This window comes from Ornithodoros turicata, chromosome 7, assembly GCF_037126465.1.
Source record: "Ornithodoros turicata isolate Travis chromosome 7, ASM3712646v1, whole genome shotgun sequence".
Lineage (NCBI taxonomy): Eukaryota > Metazoa > Arthropoda > Arachnida > Ixodida > Argasidae > Ornithodoros > Ornithodoros turicata.
In genome coordinates this window covers 46,694,720-46,702,004 of record NC_088207.1, presented here as the reverse complement: position 1 = coordinate 46,702,004, position 7,285 = coordinate 46,694,720, and the positions used below count along the sequence as shown (strand labels likewise).

Genomic DNA, 7,285 nt, shown 5'->3' with positions numbered 1-7,285 from the left:
TGGCATGTTTGCACATATGCCTTGTTACTTGTGCTGTGCGCTCCAAATTGAATCTGCCTTTGGATTGGCCCTTAGATCTGTAGCAGACAATCTTCTGTCACGCAAACTTCCATTTGCCCACACCCTAACAAACGAATTGAGAGTCTGCTTTTGTCCTTGGGCATTTGTTCATATTCCCATGGAACATTCACGCATGTAACGGCAATATTCCGCGAAGAAATATTTCAGAGATTTGACGATAGAGCTGCTGGCTATTTTAAACCCAGCACTTCCACTATTCATGTACCATTAAGCACCATTTTTTATTATTCGCCTAATGGTTATATGCTTTTCCTTAAATGTTGCTATCGGGCTCGTACAAAGCGTTAGACGCTGCAGGGATAGATAACACGGTTAAGGCAACATTCCTTATTCGAACTCCATGCGCTGTAACCGCGCAAGGTCCGGAATAACGTGATGATTAAACGCACAGACGCAACATTCGTTTTAGTGCAGTATCTTCCCCATTCATCATCATCAGTGCATTTGTTGTTGTTGTTGGTGGTGCAGTAATTCATTCTTAACGTTTCTTAACCTTTTGTAGTTTTAGAGTTTTGTTTATTTGTAACTATAGTCGCTTCCTCATCACTGCTGTGGCGCGTTATGATTTTAGTTGTCGATGCGCCACAAAAAGTCAAATCATCATCATCATCAGCATAGACGCCACACCGAAAACTCCACAACCAGACATTTTTGTAGATCTGTTCAGGTTCAGCACCATATATAAAACAAAAGCGAACGACCATGGGATGTTTCGGAAACATGCTTCTATCTATCTTGCTGACTTCATTGACGTCAACTGTAACAGCTGTGTCTTCCTGGTTCAGTGTCATTCGCTTGAGACGGGAAGGACTTAAGTGACGACAATAGTTCTATTTCTGTGACCTCTTGTCACTGACGTCACCCACGTACTCCCATATCAATTGGAGGAATTGTCTTTGGTCTTCTCACGTTGCTCTCAACGTGGGACGCGACGCCCAAGGACAGCGTTCAAGGGAGTCGCATCAGTCAGGTTTCGCAGACAAAGTTGGGAGCGCAATACCTAATGTTTTAGCGGGCTGTACGTACCAACAGCAATAGCTTTACCTGGCGTACGTGATGGTGAGAATCAGAAACAGCGTTCAGTTTTTACTGAACGAATTTGCGAGCAGGAAGGGTCCATCAAGAAGCTCTCGAGAACGTGGGCGTAGTATTCGTGCCATTCCAAATACCTAATTTGTAATGGTGGCGCTGCATGGCAGCCTCAATTGTCCAATGTGTGGTTAGTGCGTCATCTTGCTTCGACAAAAAATGTGCTCGTGTTGTTCCCCTTGCTCGATGCCCGGCCATCTCACATGGTGACAGATCAGCACGGTGACGGCACCCTCGTCTTGGCTTGTGCCTTGGCTATACTTACATCGAATTTCCTCGCTTGCAGCGGCTGTCTTCACGTCTAGCGTGCGCGGAGCAGTCGGATGGACACGAGGAAGTACTGAAGTAGAAGCGACATAGAGGAAGCACGCGCGTGACAAGATTTACGGCGATCTCGTAGACGATTTTGGCACTATACGGTTGCTGAGGAAGCTATGTCCTCTCTGCCTGCATGTGTACATCTGCCGCATCGACAATACAGAGATTCGCTCACTTTTCAGTGGCTGACATGGATGTCACCGTTTGGATTGGAAAAACACCGATTTTGCGGTACATGATTGTCGCGAGGGGTAGCCCCAGAAAGCTATACATAGCACAAGGCGAAGGTGGAAAATACATGTCCAGGGTTGTGCCTTGTACTCGATAACGATAACTATTTTCGAAACGAGGGCGCTGCTGCGCTGGTAAACTGCGAGACCAGCAACGTGCAGAAAGCATGACAGAGTACGGAAATTATCATTAAACTGCGATGGTCTGCCGATGCTATTTGAGGCGGAGCCCACGGGAGAGGGATTAACGGGACCGTGGCTTTCCCGCGATAATCTCCCACAGAGCTTAAGCGCAAATTGCCCCACGCATCTTTAGCGGAAGGCCGCACAGTACGCATTGGTCCCAGTTCGTAGGCTTTTCATCAGGTTTCCGCTTCCGCCATCAGATGAGCAAATAAACAAGTACAGAGACTACCCGTGTAGTACGTATTTGGAGGAATGAATAATGATCACGCGCTTCGTTTTCCTTCTCTCCACCCTACCATCTCTCCCTCTCTCACGCGCTGGAAACAAGCGCCCACATAGAAGTGCTGAAAATTATTCGCAACTTCTCAGTAACGCCTGCCATCACCATCACCATCATCATCATCATGTGTGTTCCTGAATGGTGCCTACTTGGGTCCACGTACGTAGTCTGCACCATTCTGATTATACTGGCCATTTCAAGGAAATATATCATTGTATTATATATTAATATGCAGTTTGCTCAAAAGCAAGCAAATCAATAGCATGTATATCGGGAGTCGGGACTAACGTTTCCCGAATCTAATTTATGATATCTAATAACATCCCGAATTTGATCAATCTAAAATATGCGAATCTAGTCTAATAATTTGCGGACGAACAATAGCTGGCTGACGTTGTAGCTTCGCTGTATGCCTGGAGGACACCCGGGTTTGAATCCCGGTGCCGGCTGTGCTGTCTGGGTTTTTTCCTGGGTTTTCCTCAGACGGGGGGCTGTCAGACATATGTCGGCACAGTTCCCTTAGAAGTCCGCCCAGGACGCACATTCCCCTCAGAGCGTCAGTCGTGACGTTGCCCACCTCTGTGAGGCCGACGACGGAGAGCTCTTTCAGCACTACCACCATCATCACCACCACCACCACCACCACCCTTCACTCTTCAGACATGTATCCAAACCACTCTGATCAGTCCGAAGGGTTGTTGACCGCTCAAGCCCCGTCAAACGCAACGCAACACCTAAAGCATTAAATAAAAGCAAAGTAGTGTCTATAGAAAATAAACCGCAGGTATATACCTGCATGTCAATATACGGTCGTTCGTCACGCCCATCAGAGTTCATCAGCCGCGGAACTAAAAGCCTAGCTGGTCTGTCCCTGCATTACGCTGCCTGCACAAGCATGCGTATAAGTAAATGCTGCGATCAATCATCGTAAACAGAGTCATCTCCTTTGGGTACTTTGCATGCAACTGAATCGCTGCTGCTGGAAAGCCAACGACAAGCACGTGGTATAGATATACGACTGCTATACGACTTCTCTAGTTTTACTGCAATTCTCTTAATGCACAGCTTGTCCTTTACTCCCAAATGGTTCGCTCCGTGACACGTCGATCAGTCTCTCTCAAACACTTGCGATAAATATGGAGATGCGGAACAATACATGATTGATCCGACAAACCGCGTGGATCGGTTCAGCTCTGCCTTCTGTTCAGCAAGAAGGGCAAGAAGGACACACGCTGTGGATCTACGATGTTTCTAAAGCGTTTCGTCTTGGAGTAATATTCATGACGGTAAGAAGACAGATACAAAGAAGCTAGCTCCCTCATAGGTTCCACTGCTCAAGAAAAAAAAAAAAAAAGAAAAGAAAAGAAGAAAAAAAGAACAGTCAGGGCGTTTTGAGCACACCCAAAGTGCAGGTTTGGGGTGAGAGTGATCACTAAAAGATGTCGTTCGATTCAAACACGTGCATTCGGAATCTGCTGATTATGTTGACTATTATGCGTCTTAACCATGGGTTGATACGAGCGACATTCCCACGGAATATTCTACTGGAAGAAAAAAAGCATTCGCATCCGCACGGTTGCGCTGTGCCCACTTAGCAGACAACACTGTCTGCGTGTTTTCCTGTCGTCTTCTACGAAATATCTTGTGGCTGCGTCGCAGTACATTGCGCACCAGAGCCGGCGAGAGGGTGGAGTAGCCGGGGATGGCGCCCCGGGGCCCGGGCCACTTCAGGGGCCCGCGGGACCCAGGGTGTCATCATCATAGAATCAAGGTGTCGTAATCATATAAAGAAGAAATACTTGAACTGTGTTATCGAGACGTGAGGAAGGGGCCCGGGCATGACCCATCCCTGGGGCCCGTAATTTCTCTCGCCAGCCCTGTTCCGTACGGTTGGTGTAGTGGACCATATTACAAGACATTACCTTCAAGACTCGCACTACGTGGCAGCAGAAAGCTATGACGTTTTTCGCATCTTCTGCTCGAATATTCTGGGGAATGTCGCTCGTGGGTAAGTGTCGCAATGTATTCTCCACTCTTCTTAGTCAGGTATTGCTGCGTCCGACCGCAAGGCGGACTCCAGGGTCATGATGAGTAAAGTGTCAGAGTGATCTAGGGACTTTAATGATGAGACTGCAAATATGTTCCTCTCTCGGTACACCGGTGTTGGTTACTGTTACTAACGTAAGATGGCGACAACGTTCGAGCCACAGGACATATCTTAATGTAGCGGAAAAATGATTTTAAAACTTAAAGGAAACTTCGGAATTAATCATAACTGCCACTACTTTCCGATACGCCTTCGTTGAAGTTTAGCAGACTTCTTCACAGATCTTAGCGCGGGACCAATCCCATGCGTACGTGACGCAATGTCGATTTGGCCAATCACGTCCTTATAAGAGGACACAAAGTCGGTCCCGATTTCGACAGGGAGGGACGCGACTGCCACCATGCAGGAACTAAAGATGGTTATTTATGGGGAGGACCGGCTCTTGGGGAATTTTCTCTGGCGGCCCACAGCGTGGGGCTATGAATCACTCAACGCTGTCGATACACAGGGACTCTTGCGAGATGTGCCGCCCAAGGGCCGTGATTCCCAGGGGCGATAGAGCCGGACTTTCTTTCCATCCTCCTATGATCCTCCTCCTTTTTGATGTCTAACTTTTGAATATGGTGATGATTGTATATAGCTGAATTTCACAAAATCATTTTACAAACAAGAATGCGAATAAGTCTCGTTGTGAATGACTTGAAGACCTTTCTCACGTGAGGTTCAGTTGTCCTGGGGATGTGCCAGTACTTGCACGGGAAGCTTTAGAGCGATGGCTTTATAGGGCTAACCACAGTGTAGAAATGTAGGGCGTGGCTTTATAAGGCCACGTGACCTGACACGTGGTATCATCACTGACCGCCAGGCTGCGTTTGCGCGTACGCTGAAATTATCTAACGGACATTGTAAGAAAAACAAAGCGTGGCCGACTACGGCAAACCGTTTCATCACTACCACCACCACAAAAAAAAAAAAAAAAAAAAAATAATAAAAAAATTAAGAGGGCATTAAAAGGCTTTCAACTAAAATCCAAAATTCCAAATATTTACCGCCAACAAACAATGGCCCTATAGAGCTGCCGTATTTAATCGCGCTTGGCACAACGCCCAAAGATGTAGAACGTTTTTATTTTCAATTGCGTTTTTTTTTTTTGTGGTCGGTCTATGTGTAGAGAGAGAGAGAGATAAGATAAAATGGTCTCTGTGTAAAACAGTGAAAGTTTGCAAAGGCCTTAGGTTTGTGGCTGGATCCTAACACAATGACACATAATTCCTTTATTAGGGAAAACAAGAGTGTCAGATCTGTAATTGAAATAAGGCTATAGAAATAATAAAAATAGATAGTGGGACGCCGGCTTGTTATCCAGACACCGAACATTGGTTAAGGCCTATTTCGAAGGCTATTTCGAAGGCACGTTGATTGACTAACTAGCTGCACCGAGGGTGTGCGAGCAAAGTCGGCTCCCCACTATGGATACGACGATACCTCTCACCTTTTTGGAGCCAGAGGGGGCGGTTTCGGGGTTCAAGCCCCCCTCCCCCCCCCGAAATCGTACCTTCAGCAGTGCATTTGGGAGAGGGAAAAAGAAGGTAAATCCTCTCACTCATGTAAAGTTCCCGTATAACCCTTCCCGAAATATTTTTCTAGCTATACGCTACTGTATAAAATGTACTGACTATATGTACGGACTAGGCTTGCAGCGGAGAAAAAGGATAGCTGCACCAACGCGTATGGCAGAATGATATGCAGGACGGTCGCCCGTATAGCTCCAAGACAACGATTCCTGACGACGCGAACTTCTGCCCGAACTTCCACAGCAAACTCTCACTCATTCCCGCAGGAAGCCCAGCATGTAGGAGAGGTACGGCATCTCTTTACTGTGTATGACATTTTCCACAGAGGAACGTTATGTTCATAGACATAACGTTCCTTTATGGAAAATGTTATATTTATGTTAAATTTGTATGATAAATTTATGTTCGCAGAGCCTGGCAGGGTACGTTCTCTATGGTGATCTGCAATCTGCACGAGAGAGACACTTGCTGGGTTGGAACTTGACTTTGACCCTTTGCTGAAGCTAGACCGCTCAGAGGTAGAAGGTCAGAATTGTGAGGCACGACAAGAACACCAAGACAGCGAATAAGACAAGCACACATACACACAAAAGAGAGAGAGAAAGAAAGGAAGCAAATTCACAATGGAAAGATGATGATCTTCAGTTGTCATAGGTCACCCCGGGGCACTGCCGGGAAGAGTCTCGTCAAGGAGGCCTGCTTCCACGCCCCCAGAGCGACGCCGGGCTCTTCGGCACAGGCAAATAGAGTGGAGATCTTTGAGCGGCGACGGGGCCTGGCAGGTCAAAATGGAAAGCCATTAGGCCTAACAGAGCCACATCACAAAAGCCACCTCCGCTGCGAAGAAATCCAGCGGGACTCTGCGCCAGAAACGGGACAGAAAAAGAGGTCTCATTCCCCAAATGCAGAAGAAACATAAAATTACTGAAAGCAAGGATAGCCGTTTGTTATTCACGACGCAAATATAAACGCGCATGCGTATAATAACGAAATAAAAAAAGATCAGGAAGAAGGCTCGACGTTTGGTAGCGACACCCAACGCTTTCTGTTTGGTGTTGTTGACTCCTTTCCAAAGAGAAGTCCGAAGATATATATGTTGGGAAAGGGTATGTGTACTGACTTTACTTAAGAACTTTCTTTTCTTACCCCTGCATCACTGTTCTAAGCACCCGAAAACGCAGTGAAAGAAGAGGAGGAAAATAGGTTCGCACAAAAGCGCCCCATAACGGGTTGCAACCCCCGGTGAGAAATAGAATAAGAAGTCGGGCCGATATCTCAGATCGAAAATGGAAAACTCCGAGTTAACCTATCGGAATAAACGCTATTCCTTTTCTTGGATTTCCCATTTTCGAATGGGAACGAAGCACACGGCTAAGGGGTAAGCGGCAGTATAACATGGCGAGAGAGGCGTTGGTCTCGTATCTTTTGATGCGATCCCTGCTGGTAGGGAGGGAAAGCTAAAGGAGTGTGGGAAGTATAG

General features: G+C 46.7%; 1 long non-coding RNA gene across 1 annotated transcript; it reads left to right on the top strand.

Annotated features, from left to right (window-relative positions):
* The first annotated feature begins 2,279 nt into the window (after positions 1–2,279).
* Positions 2,280–6,752, top strand: LOC135399960 (uncharacterized). Its single transcript, XR_010424467.1, has 3 exons — positions 2,280–2,343; positions 5,924–6,092; positions 6,217–6,752. It is a non-coding gene; the product is annotated as an uncharacterized LOC135399960 (long non-coding RNA).
* The last annotated feature ends 533 nt before the right edge of the window (positions 6,753–7,285 follow it).